The sequence below is a fragment of the Notamacropus eugenii genome, chromosome 3 (genome assembly GCF_028372415.1).
Source record: "Notamacropus eugenii isolate mMacEug1 chromosome 3, mMacEug1.pri_v2, whole genome shotgun sequence".
In the NCBI taxonomy this organism is placed as follows: Eukaryota; Metazoa; Chordata; class Mammalia; order Diprotodontia; family Macropodidae; genus Notamacropus; species Notamacropus eugenii.
The window spans coordinates 135,930,447-135,954,367 of record NC_092874.1 but is presented as its reverse complement, the minus strand read 5'-3'; the positions used below and the strand labels follow the sequence as shown (position 1 = coordinate 135,954,367).

The 23,921-nt window shown below is 37.0% G+C and overlaps 1 protein-coding gene across 3 annotated transcripts in view; it reads left to right on the top strand.

The window, feature by feature from the left end:
* ST7 (suppression of tumorigenicity 7) overlaps window positions 1-23,921 on the top strand; it is a 294,589-nt gene that overhangs the window by 64,470 nt on the left and 206,198 nt on the right. The window lies entirely within an intron of this gene.

Genomic DNA, 23,921 nt, shown 5'->3' with positions numbered 1-23,921 from the left:
GTATGATTAAACTTATGCAATGAAACCTGCAAACCTTGTACAGTGGTATAGGCTGGGTGGCAGTATCACCTTAGAAAGCTAAACTAATGCTAAAAATGACGTTATACCTAAGTTATTGCATATAAGGTTTACTTAATGATAAATGCGGAGTAATATAATTTGTAAATGTGCTGGATGGCCCTCCAGAGTATTTGAATGACTGCTTCATATCCAAAATAAGGGTGAAGAATTACTTCTACATGGTTGCAACCTGCAGGCAATTAGAACATTAAAAAAAAATTTAGCAAGGAGCTGTTTCATTTTGGAGAAGAGGAAAGAGTTGGACATATTTTTTTCTTGCAAACTTGTAATTATGACACTGTCCTTAGATGCTCAGAATGAATATTTTTGTCTAGTTCATTATTTGCCTAGAACAGTAATCTAAGAATACATCTAATATTTCTCAGCTTTTTTCCCCCAGTGTTTTTCTTTGCTGGGTTTTCTTGTGGGGTTAATTGATCCTGTTGTTTCATGGTGGCAGCTTTGCTTCCTTGACACTGGCACAATGACCCATCAAGGTCAGGAAAGAATAAAAATGGAATTTAATTTGATTCTTCATGTTTTTATATTTCATATAATACTCTTTAATAATACTTTTCCTTACTTTTTGCCATTTGTAAATGATTCCATTTAGAAACATGCTTTTACTAAGGACTCACTAGTCAGTGATTAAAGTCTTCCAATTCCTTCTTAGTCAAGGAATTCTGCTTGTTCAGGTGTATAAATATAGGCAAATATAAATACATGCATACGCACACAGAGGAAATTTGAGTTTTCTACAAATGAAGCCATCTGATATGCTTTGGATTCTTAGACTGGATGCTCTAATATTGTTTGGCTAAGTATATCACAAAGGAGCAGCATCTTAATCTTTTGAACAGAATTTTATCCATGTGCTATCTGGTTTGTGTGAAGATTGCTGGTTGCTTTTGGTCTCCATGGCTACCACCAGATCATTGAATCATAAGGGGGGAGGGTGGGGTGGGAAGGAAGGGTGCTAGAAAATACTTGTCTTGCTCTAGAACAGCCTTTTTTTTTTTTTAAACCTTATTGAATGGTCAGACAGGAGGGTAAGCCAGTTAGGTCCCTCGTCAAAAGTATCCATGAACAGCCTTAACTTAGAGCAGGGTAGGTGCCTTAAGGCTTACATTCAAGCGAAGGTCGTCTTTTGTCTTTTCTATTGGCATTTATTTTGTTTTTGTTCTACATGCATATATATCTGTGGAGCTTTAGTCTCTGCTTGTAACTATATTCATATTAGGAATTGACTCTATCTAAAGCTAATCTGTTATTTGGAATTCTACAAAGTTAGAAGGAATCAAGTTTCTTATCTATAATAGAATTACTCAATTTTTCTCCTCTGGCAACAGAGTTGGGCATTGTGTTTTGTGCTTTGAAAGGTTGAGTTGTTGCTTATCAACCTTACGAATAGGTTATCACTCTTAACCTTGAAATTTTGCCATGGTCTATTATAATTCTTTTTACACATATTAATTATTTGAAGAAGTATCTCTCTTTTTCCTTCAGGGACATCTTTTGTTCTTTGTCTCTTTCTAAAAGAAATCATTTTTAAAAAATCTTCCATCATCCACATGCTTGGATTAGGCTGTTTTTTATGTTTTGGGCCTTTGAAGTCAGCAATTTGCAGCCTCTCCTATCTGTCACATTACACGATATTCTATCCTCTTAAAACTATACTGCTTGATTCTTTAATCTGCTAAAAAAAAGTACCTGAAAGCGATTAACTGATAGAAGCAGTTCTTACAACTCTCCTAAGAGAAAGGTGTCCATGCTTGTTAATGTTAAGAACATTAATAAATGCCTACACTTTCTTTCTAGCCTGTCACTGATTTCTTTTTAACAAAGAAATGGTGACCAGAATGTTGAACTGAGGGGAGGTCTTCATGAACTGTGGGAGAACCAGCCTGACTTTAACAAGAGTTGTTGGATCTACATTCTTATAGCTCATGAGTTCTTTGCCATTCACATGGCTGTCTATACTATCCATAGCATTTTGGACAATGCCTTTAAAATAGCAGGCATCTGTAATACAGACGATCTTAGTTGGAGCAATACTGCTGCACTGTGTTTTACCCTTTGAGGAAGAAAACAATTTTTGTAACCTTTCCTGAAACTAATTTTCATTGTTTGATATTTTCTTAGCATTCATGCACATCTGTTTTCTCATCTGTAAAATGGGCCATAAGACCAGCACCCTCTGTACTTGCAGGATGTGAAAGAAGAATTTCTGGTTCTGGAGGAAGTATTCTGACATACAGTATTATTTTTAGTTTTCAAAGTATGTATTTTGGGATCAAAGTTTGGTTTGACAGTATTTTTAAACTTTAATATTCAAATTTTGTAATTTGAAGAGCCCAAAGGCCTTAAAAAGTGATGTAGGTAAAAAAACAAGTTATTTGTTCAAGATATATTGGCAGGGAAAATTGACCCTCTCCTGTATTTACCACAGCAGACATCTGGTTACACTTTGATAAAGCATAGCAACCTGATAAAAGGCAGAGATTCTCTAAAGAGGAAATACAAAAGCAATGTTAAATTTTATTCAATTAGTACTTATTGGACTTTATCCTCCCTAGTACTGAAGTCCCTCTCTAGTGGTTAACTCTCCAGGCCATTAGGGTACCATTTAAAGTGTCATTGTAGCAGTAATTGTGCCCTGATGGCCAGAGAGTGTTAATGGGCTTCCCTGAGCACATGACTTGCTAACTAGACTGACGTAGGCACTGGCTGATGGGCAGATTTGCCCAGAGTAGTGTGAGACTTGGGGGCTATCCCTGTGAGGATGAGGCACACAGAGACACCTAACACCCTCAGCATTTTATACTGGTGAAATCAGATTAAAATGCCCATCCAGGATATTGAAGAGGAAAAGAAATAGGAAAAGAGGCAGCCAGAAGGAGACATGTGGAAGGGAAGTGGGTTTTTGGGTGGGAGGGGAGAGGGAAGAAGATATTTTTTATTTATTTAAAAGTATCAAAGAAAGAAAGTACATTTTTAAAAGCTAAAAAAAAAGTAGCTGGCAAAGACACCTGTACCCACCTCCTCATCTCTCAAGGAGTTCTCCATGATGGTTGCTCCTCCTCAGTTTCCATACTCTAGGGGATGGTGTGTGGGTGAAAGTCTAAATGCCTGCCTTTTTATTAGATCCAGGAGGACTATCTGGGCAAGTGGTCCTGGCCAATTTTGTTTTCATTTACGACAGAAATAGAGAAAGAAAAACATAATATAATACTTTGAACTAAGGAATGTGAGTTCTTAATAATATGTGGTAATATGCTTTTTATGTAAAATAAGTATTCCAAAATCATGAGTCACTTATGTGGAAGACAACCAAGTGTGTATACTATAACAGTAGACAAGCCAACATTTAAATTTGATAATTTAAAAAATGGCATTTGATAATTTAAAGAATGACATTTAATAATTAAGGAATAACATTTGATAATTAAAGAATGACATTTAAAGAATGAAAAATTTCCCTTTTATGTGTAGTTTACAGTCACTTTTCAATTGATATATTTAAGCCAAGCATCTTGTTTTTAAATTTGCTGCTATCAAAAAGTTAGGTGTTTCAGTTTTCTGTTTTTCCCTTTGATGATTTTTTGTCATGGGAAGCTTATTGGTTTAAGAACTCTAGCCATTTTCTTCCTATCTTTAGCTGAGTCTCTCCAACGGAAGTAGATTTTTAGAAATAGAGTTTTTAGATGAAAACAACAAAATACATCTAAATTCCCTTAGGTAGACATGAATTTAAAAGGAAACTTTATCATATTTATTCACCTTTAGAGCAACAGATGCTGTTCACTTCCTGAATGTTGAAAAAGCAGCGTGGCTCACAGGGATTTAGATTGTAACAAGCTCACATGCTCAGCTCACTTGGTAACCTAAAGCTCATGTTCCATTTTTGACTCATGTTGCTGTATCATCTTTTCTCTCCTTCTGACAATGTGAGGTTCTGGTGTTAAACTTCTCTTTGGATTTCTTGGATGTTGATTATTCACATCATAACTTGTAATGCTTTTTGCATTTAAAAATAAACTTAAAAAGAGAGAGGAAAATTCATTCATATTTATAGATCCATTTTAGTAATATGAAAACATGGATTTAAAAAATTCCATTTATTTCTAAATTTTCCACAGATATTTCCCTTACAAATTTTCCCTCCTATGATTGGTCAAATAAGTGTTAGTCTACATTCTGTCTAGCAAGATTATAAATGGGTTTTAGTGATCTGTTGTTTGCACTGTCACAATGACTAGATTCATATCCTGTGTAACTGTGGGGATTCTATGGGGAAAATAACCATATATGGAAACTTTCACCATAGACTCTCCCCTGGGTAGTTATACAGGATGTGAATCGGTCCCATTGTTATTAGGGATTCCTAGCCAGAAAAGGCTCTGATTATTTGTAGTTTGATTTCAAAACATTAATAGTAATTCCCTTAAGTAAATATATATATATATTATTATTACTATTATGATATAATGAACATATGGTAGGGCTTATATGGGACACTAGAATATGTAATGTAAGATAATGTGGATTATCTTCTTCCTAAGGAAGAGGAATCCTACCATGTTAAAATTATGGGGAAAAAATTTATATTTACATAAATATACCTTAACTACTATAGTTTATTTATAATTTAAATAATCCTCAAATTAAGCTAAATTTAAAAAACTGTCATCGTAGGGACCCTGTGTGTTCGACTGTAATAGAAAATTGTGGAGCTTTAGAAGATTATTTTTGTCATTATATTTTTTATCTCATTTTGCTTTTCCTAAACTAGTACCTAGAAGTTGATAGACTGATAATTATAATAAACCAATATCCAAAGATAATTTTTAAAAACTTATTCAAGTATACATGTTAATAATATAGTTTCCTGTTAGAGAAGTATATCTTTAAACTGTAAATTTTCTGACAGTGATAAGTTCCAATTCATAGCCTTATTACTAGGCTTTCAAATGAACAGATTACTAAAATGATCCAAAAGAGACCTCCCTCCCTTTCCTTTCCCCCAAACCATCCTCCTCTTTCCAACTTCCATATAATGGTTGAAGGCATCATCATTTTCCCAGTCACCCAGGCTGCTAGTCTTTCAGAAAGGCTCAAATGTCACCCTCGACTCCTCACTAGTATCCAGCCTGTTTTGTAATCTTATAGTTACTATTTACCTAACCTTATGTCGTTATGTCTGTATCTCTCATCTGACCATGTCTCTCATCTGCATCTATTTTTACATCTATAATCTATCTCTCACCTTCTCTGTACTCCCACAGCCACCACCTTTCTTCATTCCCTCATCACTTCTCACTTGGCATATTGCAAAAGCCTCTTAATTGGTCACCCTGCTTCAAACCTCTCTCAGCTTCAATCCAATCCCCCACCCAGCTGCCAGGGTGACATTTTTTAAAGAGCAGGTCTGACCATGTCACCCTCAACTCAGTGAGCTCCAGTGTCTCCCTGTTGCCTTCAGGATAAAATAGAAACACTCTTCTATTTGACTTTTAAAACTCTTCTTAACCCAGTCCCTTCCTTCCTTTCCAGGCTTCTTTTCCCCCTTCATGTACTTAGCAGTTCTCTGGCATTGACCCACTTGCCCTGGACACTCACTCCATCATCCATATCTATGCCTTTGTCATTTCCCTGTAAATGTTCTTTCCCCTCACATCTATAGCTTAGTTTCCCCTTAAAGACTCAGCTCAGATCCAACCTACTCCAGTAAGCCTTTCCCAATTTCCCTAGCTGCTAATGCCTCCCTCCTCTGAGTGCCTTCTTTGTACACATATAACTTGTCTGTATTTAGTTATGTACGTGTTGTCTCCCCATTATAATAGGAGTTCCATAAGTGCAAGGACTGTTTTTAATCTTTCTTTGATTCCCCAGCAGTTAGCATAGTGCCTGGCACACAGAAAATGCTTAATAAATTCTTCTTAACTGATTGATAATGGACTTAACATGACTAGTGTGATTAAAAACATTGGAAGCTGGTCTCTAGAATGATTAATCAAATGTTTTTAGGAAAAAAATGGCTAATCTCAATGGCTGATTTAAATATGGACACTTCTAGAAAGGGTTAGCAAAATTTATAGCTATTAGGTCAGGAAAGGACCTTAGAGATCGTTTAATGAAGAAGGTTTTAAATTGGGGAGGATAGATTTCAAGGGGTTCTGTGGACTTGGCTGGGAAAAAAAATTTATCTCTTTTCAGGGAAAAAAGCATATTTTTACAAACTTCTAACCTAAATTTGGCATTTCCTTCCATTATGAATTAGAAAAAACATTGTTCTGAGAAAGGGGTCTATAAGATTGCATCAGACTGCCAAAGGGAGACCATGACACAAAAAAGGTTAAGGATGGCTGCTTTAGTGCAGGTAGCCCAGATATGGGAAATTACTTTTTTCCAAGTTTACGTAGCAATGAATATTAAGTAGTTTGAGGATTTGAATCAGGTCTTTCAAAGGATGACAAATCCAGTGTACTTTTAAACTATGCTTTGCAGCTTTTCTTATCAGTGATGGTTCTACCTTCATATAATTATGTATTATGTTTTCCAAGCAATGGAAGGGAGAAAAAGGATGACATTTTCACCTTTGTGTAAAAGGAAAAAAAAATTTCAAACCTTGAAAGAAAATTTACTTTTGTGTCATCTTACTGTGATTCCTTGGAAACTTGACCCTTCATTTTGACTTATACCAGCAAACCTTAATGTACACGTATGTTCAACTGATAAAAGCTATGTTGGTATCCAGCTGTAAAATACCAGAGTAATTAATTAGAAGAGAGGCACCTAATAATATGGTCCCCTGGGACTGGTAGAGATTTAAAAAAATAATAATAAAAGAGAAAAGTAGTCACTAGATGCCTTTCAGGAATTCATACCTTGTATTTCACTGATAAGTTGCTCAGTTAATTGAAACTTCAGGATACAATTCTTTATATTTATACTGACAATTAACTCTGCCACCCTGTGATGTTTTCCTTATCCACTAACTGCTTAAAACTGGTTTCCTTTTCCTCTCCAGCACACTTAAATGCTGAGATGCTTAGTCACAGTCATAGCTGTCTTTGGGATCTCTCCATTAGGCAGAACCAGCTCTAAGTTCTCTTTGCCATCCTATACATGCATTTAATTTATATCCCAGCTTTTTTGTAAGTTTCTGTGTCAAGGGCAAAAGCTATTGTTTTGTTTGTAGACTCTTCTACTAATTTCAGTAGAACCCAGAATAGTGTTTCTTCACAGAGGAAGTGCTTATTAAATTCTTGTTGGTTTACAACTGGGGATTCTAGTTATCAGATTTCTGTTGAGATCAGTTTTGTGGCTAATTTTGTTAATATTTCTATTGCTGATATTTTGTTGATTTCTGTTTCCTTTGATTGAGGGTCTAGCATTACAGAATATGCATGTCTAAACTAAGGATGTCTGTATCTGTTTATTCAATGACAAATGATGATCATATGGCTGGATCAATAAATATATTTGCAAATTATTGTTTTCATTTTTTAAAAAAAAGGATTGGCTTAAATCTTAATGTCTAATTAAATAATTCACTGAGACGAAGTTTAATATGAGCAAATGTTATTAATAAATGCCTTTTGACTGGCTAAAAACACAGATAGTTTTGTGAGTAGCAGTTTTGGTAGTTTAGTGTATTAGAAAGTATGCTAGAAATTGGTGTCAGAAGACTGAGGTTCAGGCTTGGCCGAGACACTTGATCTCTTTGGCCTCTGTTCCCTTATCTGTAAGGATAACTTTCTCAAATTCACACCCTATGATTTAGTATATGCCCATGTGGAATATATTAGCTCCCTTGCTCCTAAAGTCCTAGTGTATTTTTCAGACCTTTTCTCCCCCCATATTTTGAGGTCCTACCTTTCTAGGTGTTGCTGTTTTTGCATGGTTGAGGTTCAAGAACTGACATGGACATTAGTAGCTGTGTTGTATAGTCTTGGATGAGTCACTTTGTCCTTTGATCCTTAGTTTACTCAATTTTCAAATGCAGAGGTTGCAGAGACAAAATGGTCTCTTTAATTCCTACTGACTTGTTTATTGAATGTTGATTATAAAACGTGCTTCTTGGATAGCAATGGAAAAAATCTCCCTGAGGGGGAACTTCCTGTCTCTTTAGCAACCTCCTGGTTCCATCCCCAGATTTTCTTGTGCTTTTCTAGAGCTCCAAATCCAGTTTTAATCTCTAGAAAAAAAACCAGCAAAATTTCAGTTTTTCTTCCATTCACATGAACCACTTCCTTTAAGAGCTGACCATTTCTTAACAGGCAACCACAAATATCAATGTATAAATTTAAGCCTAGATGCCATATAAAGTGTTTCAGTTTATTTTTGTCATTATCTTTTAGTCTGCTAGTGTTAGCATCTTCTTTAGTTTAAGCTTAGGAGGACTGCATCATCAAAATGAGAAATTTCTGAGTGATATTTTGCTTTTCCCCCCTAAATGTATACTCTTAATTTTAGTAGCCATTTATAGCAGACTAAGGGTAGGAACAAAGTTAAGTTACAGCTACGGTTGGTCCTGTATTGAATGTTTCTTAGTGAGCTACTGTGAAAATGAGACATTTTCATTTATTCTGCTTTTTTTAGAGAAATTTGTTGAACAACGAAAGGAGAAAGGGTAAGAATACCTAGGTGACAATTAGGACTTTTCCCTGACCTGCCACATACTGAATTTCTTTCAAGGTTTGATTCAGTTTTATGTTTCAAACAATAGAATAACAGAATCATAGAATTTAGAGCTTCAAAGGGCTTGTCATTTCAGTTCAGGAAATTGACCTAGAAAGGTAAACTAACTGACTTATCCAAGAGGACATAGGTATTCAGTAGCAGATCTAGCATTCAACTCTAGGCCCTCTGAAGTCAAAACCAGTGCTTTAGGAGTTACATCCTAATCGCTGTCATTGTCTTAGTGGACATTTGTTATGATAGATAAATTTATGATAGCCCTTTAAGGTCTGCAAAGTGGTTTGCATTTTATCCTCACAACAACTTTGGGAGTTGGGTGCTGTTATTATCCTTATATTTCATAGGTGAGGAAACTGAGGCAGAAAAAAGTGATGGCTTGAACAGGGTCACCTAGCTCTAGTACCTGTCTGAGAATGGGTTTTGAACGCAGATCTTCCTGGTTCCAGGCCCAGTATTCTATTCACAGCACCACCCAGCTGTCTCATTTTTGTAGTTCTTTAAGTAATTTGCATAAAGAGCCTTATATAATTATTTCATTTGTTACTCAAAGCAACTTTGTGAAATAGCTACTACAGGTATTCCTGTTGCCATTTTAGTTAATCACTCACTCAGTAATAATCATTTGGAAGGGTACTAAAGGCTGAGGGGGAAAAAGAGAGACTCACATGGTACTAAAACTCATCTCCACCGGAGGTGAAAGGCTGTCTTAGAGGGGAAGGAAGGCACTGGGTGTTTGGGAAACTAAGAGGTGACAGAAATGAGGGACAGAGTCCTGTGGACTCAGAGGGCAGCTAGTGCAGATGCCCAGAGGGAATGGTAGTGTCTCATGTGAGCCACAGAAAAATAGGTCAGGGCTGCTGATGTGTAGAGTAAATGGAAGGGAGCCGAGTGTCAGAAGATTGGAAAGGGAGGAAGGGGTTATGAAGACCTTTACATGCCAAGAAGAGGAGTCTCTATTCGGTCCTGGAGGTAACAGGGAGGCCCTGGAGCTCCAGAACGGGGACCAACGTGGTCAGACCTGCTTTTGAAAGAGATCCCCTTGGCAGGAATGAGAAAGGTTTGGAGTGGGGAGCGATGTGATAAGGAGACTGGAGAGAGGAGGTGTCTGATCCAGACTTCCAGCCCAGGTTTCTCAGAGAGTTTAGCCAGTAAGGGGAGGACATAGAGATAATGAGAACTGTGGCAGATGGGAGGACCGCATGACCATTTTTTTAAGGATTGAGAAGACATGGCTGTGTTTGCAGGCAGCAGAATACTAAACCTAGGAAAAGTCAAGAGACTTGTCCCTGCTTACATAGCTAATTTCAGAGCTGGGCGGCTGGGCACCGAGAAGCCAAAAGATCCAAGTTTGAGTTTAGGCTATGCGGCTACAGTAGCGGCATCTCTGAGCTTTGGACAAGTCACAGCCTCTCTGAGCCTCAGTTTCCTTATTTCTAAAATTGGATACTCAGGATTCCATCCAACTTCTAGGGCTTGTGAATATTAAGTGATATAATGTATGTAAAGTATGTTGGAAACCTTAAAGCTTAGTGTGATAAAGTCCTTTTTGGTGGAGTGGCTCCATTTGCTCAAATCCCCTACACTGTCCTCAGTTTAGGGAAGCAACACTGGCAGTAAAAGTGAAGGGAGCAGCTTTGCCCTGAACAGCTGCCATCGCTGTAGCATGGGTAGCCGGAGTAATTGCCCAAGCAGATTAGGTTTTTCAATTTTCTCCTAAACATTGGGATTTTTATGATGGTGATTAGAGGGATTTGGCATTTGGGAATTAGGCCCCGTAACCTTGAATTTTGTGTTAAAATACAGGACATGAATTTTTATATCACACCCTTAATGAACACTACTATCACAAAAGCTTACCAAGGAGAGCCAATTTCAAACTAAAGAGAAAAAGGTTTTATGATGGCATTTAAGCAGAGAAAGTGACTCATATGTTCTAAGCCAGAATAGTGCTAGGTCCTCAGAGGTTATCCAGAAAGATTTCACCCTAAATAATTATTGGGCATTTTCTTTATTAATTCATATTGGTTTGTGTAAGTCTCTTCTAGGTAAAATCTGATCTGGGAGAGGAAGAATACATTAGCATTTTCAGTCTTCATGAATATTTAGTATAAAAATTGCCCATTACACACAACACTGTGTATTATACTTAATTTAAAATATTTTTATATTGCCATATTATATTTAAATTCCCCAAGACTCCTTAATCACTGCTTATGATTCTGACTTCATGGAGGAATTATTCAAATTATATTTTTAAGTTTTTATTACAAATAACATATTAAATTATATGTAATTAGTTTTGGGTACAATTGCAGCCAGTATTTTCCATTGTAGTTTACCTTATGCTTTCCTAAGCACTTAAAATCCTTTTGTCTAATAGTACACTGACGTTTTAGGAAACGATTGATTACTGTTAGCAGAATTTATTTTGTATTTTAGGGAATGAGATCTAGTCTATAAAATATTTAATTTAAAAAACAGTTGCATCAGACCATTATTTTGTATAGTCTCTGGTAGGTTTTCCAATAGAAATTCCTAGTCTTTCAGATTCTTTCCCTACCCAGAACACACTGGTTAGGTGTATAGACCAACCACACAGATTGTCAAGGTAAAAATTGGGCTCTGATGTAGATACAGCTTTAGAGTATAAACATAGCTGATGTATTGAATGATTATATACTATTACCTTGAATGAAATTTATAACAAGGCCAAGAATGTATGATGTACTTTTGCTTTAGAAAAATTAAGTCTTATTTACCTGAAGGCTTCTTCATTGTCAAGTTGCCATATCCAGGCAAGTTATTAAGGAGCCATTCCTGTTACTAGGTGAAGAGGGCCATAGCGAATGAAACTGAATCCTATCAGTACACTTTCACATGTGGATCTTATTTTCAGCAATGAGAAATTGCTTTTGGTAGCTCTGTTAACTTTTTTAGCCTACTAGGATCCATTTTGTAATATACTTCATGCATTGCAATGAATAACTGCACCAGAGGTACAAAAGAGACCATGTATTTTTTTAAAAAATGAGGAGACATTCATACCTAAGAGAAGGATGAGGTTTAATTTTCAGAAGCCAACTTTGTGTAGTTGTCAGTATTTATAATAAACCTCACTCCCTAGTAACCCAATTTTGGGAAAGAGTTTTAATTAGAAACTTTCATAAGCATTTGCTTATAGTTTTCTTTTTGAAAGGGAAATGGTTATGCTGAAAATGAAGAAAGCGTACCCCCTTGAGTGTGTATGTGTGTATTTATGTATATATAATACAAACACATATGTATAGATATTTCATATATTTGCATATATTTAATGTGATTGGTTAAAATTTAATTGCAATAATAAATTCTAACCCAGGTAATAGATTTGGTCCTTTTGTAGATCAAATCGTATAGCACTCTTCCTTGTGTCAAGGTAGACATTGTAAATGTGTGCCATTGGTCACAAACAGAAATGATAATGAATAGATCAGGATAGTTCTTTAAGGGGGAGAAAAATACTCAAAATCTCACGGGGGCTCATTAATACCATCTTTATGTATGAATGACCTCACATTATATGGATTCCGCCTTCTGGCTGCCAGTAGTTGAAGAATTGCCTTCACTTGGGTGTGTAGGGACTTCACCAGCCTGGGTAGCCCCAGTTTTTTTCCCAAGATCAAAGTATGTATGTATGTATGTATGTATGTATGTATGTATGTATGTATGTATGTGCTCATCTCATGAGTGAGCAGTGACAGGTAAGCTGCCTTTCAGTGTTCAGAGCAATTTGGGTGAATATGTGTGTTCTGATTCCTTTGGTTCTACTCTTACCCTTAATACCTTTCGGGTCACTGATCACTAAAGGGTTTGAGGCAACTAGGTGGTGCAGTAGATAGAGCACCAATGCAGGAGTCAGGACGACCTGAGTTCAAATCTCACCTCAGACACTTGACACTCTACTAGCTGCATGACCTTGGGCAAGTCACTTAATCCCAATTGCCTCATCCTGATGAATATCTGGTCACTGGATGGCTCTGGAAGAGAAGTGAGGCTGGTGACCTTCACAGCCCTCCCTCACTCAAAACAAAGTTGAGTGCAAGTCATGTCATCATTTCTCTGATGGCATGGTGTTCTTAAGCAGTGAAGGACAATCACACACTAAGGGTTTACGGAGGAATTGATAGAAAGAGGCACTAATTCTCTTTGGTCAATTATACATTTCTTATTTTCTTTAAAGGAAAAAATGCAGAGGTCTTACAGCTTCTCAAAAGAGCCCTGTAATTGGAATTAGACCCGAGTACCATTCATTACAGGCTTTATTGCTTACTAGCCATATGGGCAAATCATTTACCTTCTGTGAGCCTCAGTTTCTTTATCTATAAAATGATAATAATACTTTTATTAACTACAATAAAGGGCTTTGGTGAGGAAAGCATTTTGTAAACTATAAAGCCCTATATACATGTCAGGCATTTGAATTTAAAATTATATTGCATTAAATTACGCATTTATATTTTGTGACATCATAGAATCTCCACAGAATTTTATTGTTCATTAAGGATTATTAATTTGTTTTTGGCTTTTTTTTGTTTATTTGCTTTTAAGCTATAATTTATTAGCCATTTCAAGATTGAATCGGGCGTGGCATCAGCAAAACAGATTTTCTGGAATATTGAGGGAATTCTCTGGGGAACAGACGTCAGTAGCTTGATCTGCCTTGTGATATGTATTCCCTGAACCCATGCAGTAGAATATATGAAATATGTATGCAAGAGCATTAGCTGATTTCTTTTCCGTGGCACAGAGATGTGCATCATCCTAAGAGGCAGGATTGAGCTTTTAGCATATAATCATTTTTCTACACTGAGAAGAGAGTAATTTTAGTAGATGTGCAGACAGATTGATTGTGAATTTTGCTGCTGCTGTTAGAGTATTCTGCTTTATCCCTTCAGTGAATCTTGTAGGACTCAGCTATATAAAGGATGAACCAAAGCCCAGAAAGCCTGTTCTAGTCATTAAATCAGCCAGAACTGCATGATAGGTGTGGTAACCTTCAAAAATATAGTTAGCAAAGAACAGATAAGTTAAAAGAACTTACTGATAGAAAAAGAAAATCTTGCCATATGTTTAGTTCTGATAGAAGTGAATTTTTAAAAGATTTTTATTTGTATGTTTTGTTTTCATGTCACTTACAGTTCCCCTTGTATCTGCCCTATTCCTCCCCACTTCCAGAAAGCTGTCTTATAACAACAAAAAAAAAGTTAATGAAGAAAAAAATCAGGAAAACTGGTCAGCATCTGTAAAGTCCAGTGTTATATGTAATATTCCACACATGCTTTCCCACCTGTGCAAAAAAAGTGAGGAAAATGCTTTTTCAAATATCTTTTTTGTGGGACCAAGCTTTTACAAAATTCTCTTTCATGTGTTTTGTTGGTCTTCCCATGTGCATTTTTGTGGTCATTGTATATATTATTTTCTTTTTCTGCTTATTTCCCTCTACAAGAATTCATTTTAGTTTTTTTTATGTTTGCTTCTTCTGTTTTCATCATGTTTGTCATTCCCTAATCAGTGGATAACACCTTTTTTTGTTTTGTTTTGTTTCTTTGCTTCCCATAAAAAGTGCTGCTGTGAGTATTTTGTTATTGGCTATAGAATTTCTTTTTGTCACTGACACCCTTTGGGGTTGGGGGTGGTAATATGCTTAGCCATGAAATCTCAAAATCAAATGATATGGATTTGATATTTTAGTCATTTTATTTGCATAATTCCAAATTGTTTGAAGAATGGTTATATCAATTCACAGCTTCACTCTCTTTTCACTACCTTCTCAAAACTCCTCTGTAGTCTGGCTTCTGACTTTGCCATTCAATTGAAACTGCCCTCTCCAAAATTACCCAATGATCACTTTTTAAATTTTATTTTCAGTTTCAAGTTCTCTTTCTCCTTCCTCCCCTTCCCCACCCATTGAGAACTCTTTTCTCTTATTTTTCCCAGTATTCTTCCCTACTTTAACCAGTTCATATGAGAGTGAGACTCATGTCTTTTACTCCCCCCTACTTGCCTCTTCTTTTATAAATTCCTTTTGCGCACTTATTATACATGAGGTAGTTTTCCTAATTCTTCCCCATCTTCCACTGGTTTACCTCTTCCCCACCTTTCCCGTTCTTTTTGAGATCATCAAAACATAGTAGAATCATTCCTTGGGCCTCTAAAGTAGACTCCTTCTGTGAGTCCCGATGATTATAGAATTCTGAATAGCTACATACATCATCTCCCAATATAAGAATGCAAAGAGTTTATCCTTGTTTAATGCATTATGATTCCTTTCATAATTACCTTTTATGCCGCTCTCTAGTCTTGTGTTTGAATGGTATAGTTTCTATTTAACTCTGGTCTTTTCATTAGGAATGCTTGGAAGTCCTCCATTCATTATGAAGGTTCATTTTCCTTCACAGTAGAATTATACTCAATTTTGCTGGGTACATTTTTAATTGATCTTAAGCCTAGATCCTTTGCTTTCTGGAATGTCATACCCAACTCTCTCTCTTCCTTCATGGTGATGACTGCTAAATGTTTGTATGACTCTGGCTGTAGTTTCTTTAGTATTTGAATTCTTTCTTTTTGACTTCCCAGTATTTTTTTTCCTTAACCTGGGAGCTCCAGCTTTTGGCTATAATACGCCTGGGAGTTTTCATTTTAGGACTTCTTTGAGGAAGTAACTGATGGATTTTTTCAATTTCTGTTTCATTAGCTGGTTCTAAGATATCCAGACAGGTTTTTTTTTTATGATTTCTTAGAATATGATATCTAGGTTGTTTTTTTCTGTCCCCTAGGAATTCTAGTGATTCTTAAATTATCTTTCCTTGATCAGTTTTCTAGGTTGGTTGTTTTTCCTGTGAGTTACTTCACATTTTCTTCTGTTTTTTCAGTCTTTTGACATTATTTTGTTATATGTTGATGTCAGTTCTAATTTTCAAGGAACTACTTTCTTCAGTAAGGAATTGCTTTTTGCCTTTCTTTGTATTCCCAATGCTTAGCACAGTATTTGGCACATCGTTGAGGTTTTCTTGGCAAAGATACTGGAGTAGTTTGCCATTTTCTTCTCCACTATGTCCTCATTTTATAGATGAGGAACTGAGGCAAATAGGGGTTTTAAGTGACTTGCCCATGGTCACACAGCTAGAAAGTGTCTGAGTCCTGACTTGATCTCAGATCTTTTTGACTCTTGAATGGGGTAGTGAGTGACAGAGCTGCTAGATGGCATCCATTCCTGCACCCAGAGCTTATTTAGAACACTGGGACCACTTTCTGACCTGGTGCATTCTGCCCTGATGTGCTTTCTCAGTCTTCTTGTAGTCCCTGAGCACTGAAAATACTTTACATGTAGTCTTGGCCAGACTTTATGTCTGCAGCCCTCTGAAGTCTGTTCTCCCTAAGCTGTCCTGGGCGGGAAAAATGACTCACTGTGACTTTTTCATGGTTTTTTTCCGTAAGAATTCAAACCGGTGCCTTTTCAAGGTCTTTGTTGAGGAGGTATGGTAAGGGCAAGCTAGACCCTAATATTTCCTTTCACTAAACCATATTGTCTTTACAGAAAGTGCAATTTCAGTTGAGTCAATGATTTCTTAATTGCCAAATCTATGTCCATTCTTCTATCTGGATCCTTCTTGACCTGTTTGCAGCATTTGACACCACTGATAATTTTTTCCTCCTTTCTCTGTTTCCATGACATTGCTTTTTTATGGTTTCCCTATCTGTTCAGTTGCTCCATCTCAGTTTCCTTTGCTGTTTCTTTATCTCTCATCATGGAACTCCCTTAGGGTTATGTCCTGGAGACTCTTCACTGTCTCACTGGGTCATTTCATCAGTTCCCAGGAGTTAAATTATCATCTCCATACAAGTGATGCCCAGTTGTATATATTGAGGCAGACCTTGCCTCTTCTGAGTGATGGTCCCTAATCACCAATTCCCTTTTAAACAATTTCCTAATGGGCTGAGAATTAGGAGTCTTGGGTTCCAAGCTCAGTTGCTCCTTAGTAACTACACAGGAAGTGTCTGGGCTTCATTTTCCTGAATTAAATGGTGAGGAAGGTAGACTAAATGAGCACTGCAGTCTGTTTCAGCTTTAAATTTCTCTGAGTCCATTTCTCCAAGGAATAATGTCAATTTAATTAGCTCTGAGCCTTAGATTCTTCAACAATTAACTATCATGAACTCCTTTTAAGGCAAAGATGGCCTTGATTTTGTTTTTTTATTCCTAGCACGTAGAAGAGTACCTAGAACATTATTAGGTACTCAAGTGCTTATTGATTTTAAGAAAAGAAGGGAAAGAGAGAAAATTGTTTTCTGTAGGTCCACACCTACATCTTATCCCCTGTTCATCCAGAGCTTTGATTGCTAAGGATGAGCCCTATGTTCTATCCTCTGAGGAAAGGGAAGTTTCTTGTGATGTTAATAGTTTTTCCTTTAGCTAATTAAGATCTATCATGAAGGTCTAAAGGGAGACTTACCTCATTTCCCTTGATGAGAAGGTGATTGTCTAAGCCATTATAACATATAGATGTTGTTTGTCATTTCAAGCACTCAAAACATTTCATAAATATTATCTCATTAATCTGCAGCCCTGGATGGGTTGCCTTTGTACTGGGGATGGGAGTTTCAGCACCTGTGTGATCACAGCTCATTGGAATCTTTAATGAATCCTCACAGATATTTTTATTTTTATCATTTATTCTCATATTCAAGAGTTCAGTTAGAAATCGTCCAGTTACTATTATTCTTTTATGTTTATGCATAAAAGATAAAATGATTACTTTCTGTAATTGAAAAAAAGCATTGAGATATAAGTTCATCTACTGTAGGCTCAGGAAAAGAATCTTTGGAAGATGGTAAGTAGCAGACAGCATATGATGGGAATGATAAGAATCTTGTCCCAAATGTCTTTAATGTCAAATTATAGAGGTTAGGCCTCTACATTGTAAAAGTTTTTATTTTCATGTGGAGTGGAGGTTTGTATTTAGTATGGCAACATCTATCAAAAACTTTATATCATTAAATTTTTAGAGTTGAGTTTATGTTGTCATTATTCTTGTCTAAACTTATAAAACATATATCCCTAAACTTCTGTCAAGTAGGATAGTAGATACTATTTTGAGTTCTGGTTGTGTAAGTTGTAGGTGAGAAAACTGAGGCAAATAGTGGTTAAGGCACTTCCCCAGGGTCATACAACCAGTAAGAGTCTGAGGCTGAATTTGAACTTGAGTCTTCCTGATTCTGAACCTGGCTGTCTCTCCACTGTACTGTATTGTCAGAGGATATCAAGGGTGAGACAAAAACCAATGATCCCCTAAATGCTCAGAGAGTAATCTTCAGCTAGAAGAGTATTTCTGTGTGTGAGAAGTAATAATGGTCCAGGAAGTTCTGTTGTGTGGTGGAGACTGTAAGCCCTTCACTTGGGGACATTTTTTTGCTGGTGTTGGCAGTGACTGTCAGGTCATCCTCTCCTCCCTTCTCCCCCATATGTTCTGCTTCCCTGTCCATCCCCCCCATCACATGTGAATATCTAATTAGCATCATTTATTGTATGAGACCCTTTTTGAATATTACTTACCTCACACTTAAAGGTAAGCTGAAAGGTTACCTGCAGGGAGTAACTCTCCCCTTCTCAGGGAAAACTATTAATGTCTTTTTTGGAGGCATCAGAAAACTCAAGGAATCATAAAATTAAAAAAAAAAAAAGCACAACTACTAACAAAAGCTTATAAAAAATGACCTGATAGCTATAATTGTGACTCATTTAGCAGTGATGATTTTATTCCGTCAGCGACAGTTAAGTGTGAAGGTCTTCAACTGCCCAGCTTCAGGATGGAACCATGCCTGAATAAATTGGTGTAAGATTATGTAAAGAAACAAATAAAAGAAATTAATAAGTATAATTAGTGTAAATTAGTTAAAGAGCAATGTAAGAAAAGTTCAGTTCTATGCAAATGTGTGTGCCCTGCTTCAAAATGGTTTTCCCTTTATTTCACACAATATCAGGAAATCAGACCTAAAATGTACTTGCTTTTCAAATCACTTTGTTGATTCATCCTGCAGAATTCTTACTGTTATTTGTCTTTTTTGTTGATAAGTTGTGAATTGTGAACATTGAAGCGGAAGAGGTCTTGAAAATGGTCATTAGTGTGTGCAGAGGAAACAGGTGGCATCTAAGGGCTGTGTGTTCCCTCAGAACCATTTAATTACACTGCTGCGTGACTTTGTTGGTTTTGTGGATGGGAAGGGTAACTGGATCCTACACAGGCAGGGTTAGGGAAGTGATTGTACTAAGGAGAGGATTTGCTTTCTATGACGGTGCCATACATTCCCAGAGTAAGCTTTGGAGCTAAGTAGACTGTCCAACGATAGACTTATGTGGAAAGAACCATGTAGGAAAATTTCAGCTCTATGCAAATGTGTATTCCTACTTCAAAACTGTTTTCCATTTATTTCCAACCTTTCACTCTAGGGTGTCTGTGTGCAGTTCTACCATTCTCAGTAGTCTCACTTTATACATGTTTATGTAAGAGTTTTCTCTCAAGGGGAGGATGGTCTGCCTACTAAGCTGTATTTGGAGGCTGGGAATTTTTGGTGGTTACAAGGCAGCATGATTCATCCCTGCTTAATCCTAGAAATGGCTGAGAGGGCATATTCAGAAAACGAAAGGCAGAAATTAAAGAATGACCTTCTCAAGTCTTCTCCCTAGAAGTCCACAGGAGAGTCAAAGCTTGACCATCAATTACTCAGGTTATCTCTGGCCTGCTTTAGACATTACGTAACTGCTACAGAAACAGGTAGCTCAGGGCCTTTCCACATTTGGGCATCTGTTGAGTTCTGGATTCAGAGATTACTATCAATTATTGACAGTTTCTATTTGAAAAAGGTACATGTAGAATCATAGGATTGTAGTTTTAGAGCTGATAAACCCTTATTTAAAAGATAAGGGAACTGAGGCCTACAAAAGTGAAGCCACTTGCCCAGGGTTACACGGTTAATATATATATATCTATATATACATACACACATATACACATACACACACACACATATGTAGGAGAAAGAATTAGAATGCAGGTTTTCCTGACTCCAAATCCAATTCTCTTTCTACGACATACAGCATATTTAAGGAGAAAAGAATACTCAGCAAAGTACTGTCTATTATCTAGAGGCTGGTTATAGTATTGGGTCAAAAAGACATGAGTTAAGTCCAGTTTCAGAAGCTTGTTAGCAATGTGACCTTGGGCAATTCACTTAATCTCTGTCTGCCTCAGTTTCTCCAGCTGTAAAATAGGGAGGATAGTAGCACCTATATCCCAGGCCAGTTGTGAAGATCAGATGAGATGGTCTAGGTAAAGAGCTTGGCATAGAGTTGGCTCTTAATAAATATTTGTTGCCTTCTCCTTTCTGTGGGAGCTAGCAGATGTGAATAAGATGTCATCCTGACACATGTTTTTATCCTCGTTCCCCTACCTCTTCCAGAAATAAACTCTTTTCATGAAGGCAGACTCTTTGAACGAAGTGCATTGTGTTGTGTGCCATCAGTATATTGTACTTTGAAGTCAAAGGTTTAGTGCCTGAGGCCTGGTGATTTCTGGTCTGGTTTCCCAGACGACCTTCTAGTGTTGACTTTTTCGCCAGACTTAGAAGTGTGCTCTTCCCCGCCCCCCCCCCCCCCCCCCCTTTATTAAACCTCCTCAGCTACTACTATCATACCATTCTCAAAACTATAATTAGATTGCATCCCAGTTGTTACTATTCCACGAACTAATTTTGTGGATTTCTGACAGTGCAGTCATCTCTGCACTTGTTCATATTGAACCATCTCTGAATTTTTTTTTTTTGGTTTTACTAACACCCACATGCTCTTTTTATTAAAAAAAAAAATTGATCAATATACCTTTCTCTCAGGTGATTTTCCCCTCTATATATTACCTCTGAGAAAAGTCATATTGAGAGTATGGTTTGACTAGACATCATTTTGAGGTTGGCAATTGCTTGTCTTTGGAAAGTGGGTTCCCTAAAGAAAAGTGGTTATGGCTTCTTTTTGTGATGATTTTAGAATAAAGAAAAGACTGCCAAATTTTTGATAAATTATAATTATTTTAAAAATTATTCTAAAGTTAAAAGTTCATTATGCTGGTTCCTAAATCTCCTAAACAAAACCATTATTATTATTATTATTTTTTAACGTGCATGATCTAAGAATATTCCCTACCCCTAAAACAAAAGAAAATGACACCTTGCTGTTTCAAATGGCCAATTAAAGTTCAATTAAATGAGTGAAACATGAAAGGACGGCAGCAGCTGAGCAGGGTGTGTGCTTGATCGTTCTGCTTCTCACTGCTCATCTGACTTGTTCCTTTTATGTTCTTGGAATTATAAGCCTGGATCCTTGGGTGTCAGGTTGGAAACTTGCCTTTCGGGTTCTATTTTAAACTTTCTGTGACCATGGAACGGTATCCAGACACATTCTCCACTGTGTTTGTCACTGAGTGATGTGTGTCAGATGTTACCTGTGGAGGGAGGAATAAGAGTTAGAGGTATATTACGGGGGGAAAAAGATGATCCTTATCTTTGGTTAGATGGTTATCATTAATTCTTGTCATATATTCTTAATTGGGGAAATGTTAAGTATAATAGAAAATTGTTCTGCTTATCCTTGGTTATAAGCTTGAACTTTATACTTTATATATATACTGTCCTGAAGGTCTGTGCAATGGAAATCATTATATAATAGGGTTGTTCCAGTGCTTTAGTAAAGAAATCTCCATGGATGAGGTCTAACAATTTCAGCTGTTCAGATCTGTACAGCTGTCTTTATAAATAATGAGTTACTTATCACTGAAGAGCTTCAAGAGGAGATTAAATGTTGTAGATTCCTACTTAGGTTTGGGTTGAATTAGCTAATTTTTTTTTGGCATTCCTTTCCAACTGGTATTCTGAGAGCCTAAGACAGATGTATCTTCTACCTATAAAGTTGGGGGTGGATTGATTCGATCGTTTATCTCACCTCACTTAAAGTAAGTGACAAGATGCTATATAGCCTGAAAACTCCTGTCCAAAGAGAACAACTAATCAATCCGTTGCAGGCATGAATTAAATGTGAATAAAGTTTAGACATCTGTATTGAATACAGATGTGTATAATATAATCAATTTATAGGATGTATATAGACGTATATAATATAATCAATTATAAACTTCAAGTCATTGGTCACTTTAGGAGTCCTTGCAAACCACTGAATGAATGTAAATAATGCCACATAGGTGTGGAATGTTTGGATTGGTTGAGGAGATTTCTTGTACCTTGTATGTTTTGTATAGAATAGTAAAGTAAGCAAGAAGTGGATAATTTGGGAGCCTGGTACCTGTATAGTGGAAGCATCCTAAGCACTCCATTGAGAAGGGGAAGGGGGGGGGGGGGGGAGAGAGAGAGAGAGAGAGAGAGAGAGAGAGAGAGAGAGAGAGAGAGAGAGAGAGAGAGAGTGAGAGAGTGTGTGTGTTTTTAGGGAGTGCAGGGAGTGGTGAGAAGAACCTTACTGTTAGCATCACTAGTCGTCCTTCCCACCCTCTCTTGATCTGAAGGGACATTTTGCTCCAAATGAAATTATTTAAACAGACATTTATTGTCTGGACCTCACTTTTCTCATCAGTAATGTGAAAGGGTTGGATTAGATACTTAAGGTCTCTTCAGACTCTAAAGTCTATAACTTCTCTAAGTGGCTATCACTGTCAGTGGAGGAAGCAGGTACTTATATTGACAAAATTGTGGATTACTGAAGATAAAGTGGAGAAAGCAATAGGGCGAAAACCCACTCTATGACTACGAATGTGTTTGGTGACCCATAATGACATCTTTATTTGAAGGTTTGGTTTGCTTAGATTTTTTTTTTTTGGTGGAGAGGGTACGGAATCTGTACAGTGGGAGAATTATGATGCATGAATGGAAAATCAGCATCAGAAAAAGGAATGTTGCTCCCACTTTCATGCTGGTGCCTATAATTCCTCAGTAAAATGGAAGCCAAATATAGAAAATGCACTATAGCCTAACCTACCCTCTGAGTGACTTAACCAATATTTATTGAATACTACGTATAGAAAAATATCAGGAGAACATATCTAGAAAATAATGTATAGAATTATGTCCTTGAATCGCTTATGATCGAAAGAGAAGAAACACAAATTGTAAGGTTGGGATAATACACAGTCATTTTCACAAGTGGATCCAATTATAACTGTGTAGCATTAGATAAATGCTAGAGTTTAAAGACATTTGTCAGTCTGGAGACTCTTAAACTAGGCTATAAACATTTTAAACACTCCTTCTCTATCCCTTACTAGTATTTTTGCAGTGATGCTTCTGTTGGAAAAAAAAGTATTTTTTTTAAAAAACAGTTTTATTAATGACAGATGGAGCTAAGGTGGTAGAGACAGTAAACTAGCTGCACTCTCACAACACTCCCCTCCAAAAAACTTGAAAATAACACATCAAATAGAATTTTGAAGCAGCAGAGCCAATAAGAAGTTGAGACAAGACATTTTTCTAGCCTAAAACAACTTAGGACGTTGGCAGGAGAGGTCTGTAATACCAGAGGGGGTGCTAGTCTGGAGTGCACTCAATGGCAACACCAGTTGGGGGACGTGGTAGAAACAGTGGCGGCAGCAGCAGCTTCCAGGAGCTTTCAGCCCAGACACAGTAAGGGGATTGGACAAGAGATAAGAAAGAGATTACAGGAGACCCTTTGCTGGCTCTGGGTGCAGGTCCAAGTACTTTTTGGCAACTCCATTGCCCATATGCCATCCTGGGTCACAGTTCTAGGGCAGAGAGGAGCATTTTTGTTTGGTCTCAAGGGAGCAGGGGTCCCGGTCACAGTTCCAGTGCTGGGATGGGATCAGGAGCTCTTCCTGAGTAAAGACCAGAGCACAGACCAAGAGAACAGTGACAGTATCTTTCCCAGGATGGTACCAACTTGGAAGCACCAAAAACTTGGAGACCCCCAGAAGTAGCTCTAGAAAACAGTAGTGTAAAAAAGCCTGAAGCTTAGCATGGTACCTTCCCTCTCTAAGGTTAAGCAGAGCCCCACTTTAACACAAAGTACAAAGTCAACAAATAGGCTGGAAAAATGAGCAAACAACTAAAAA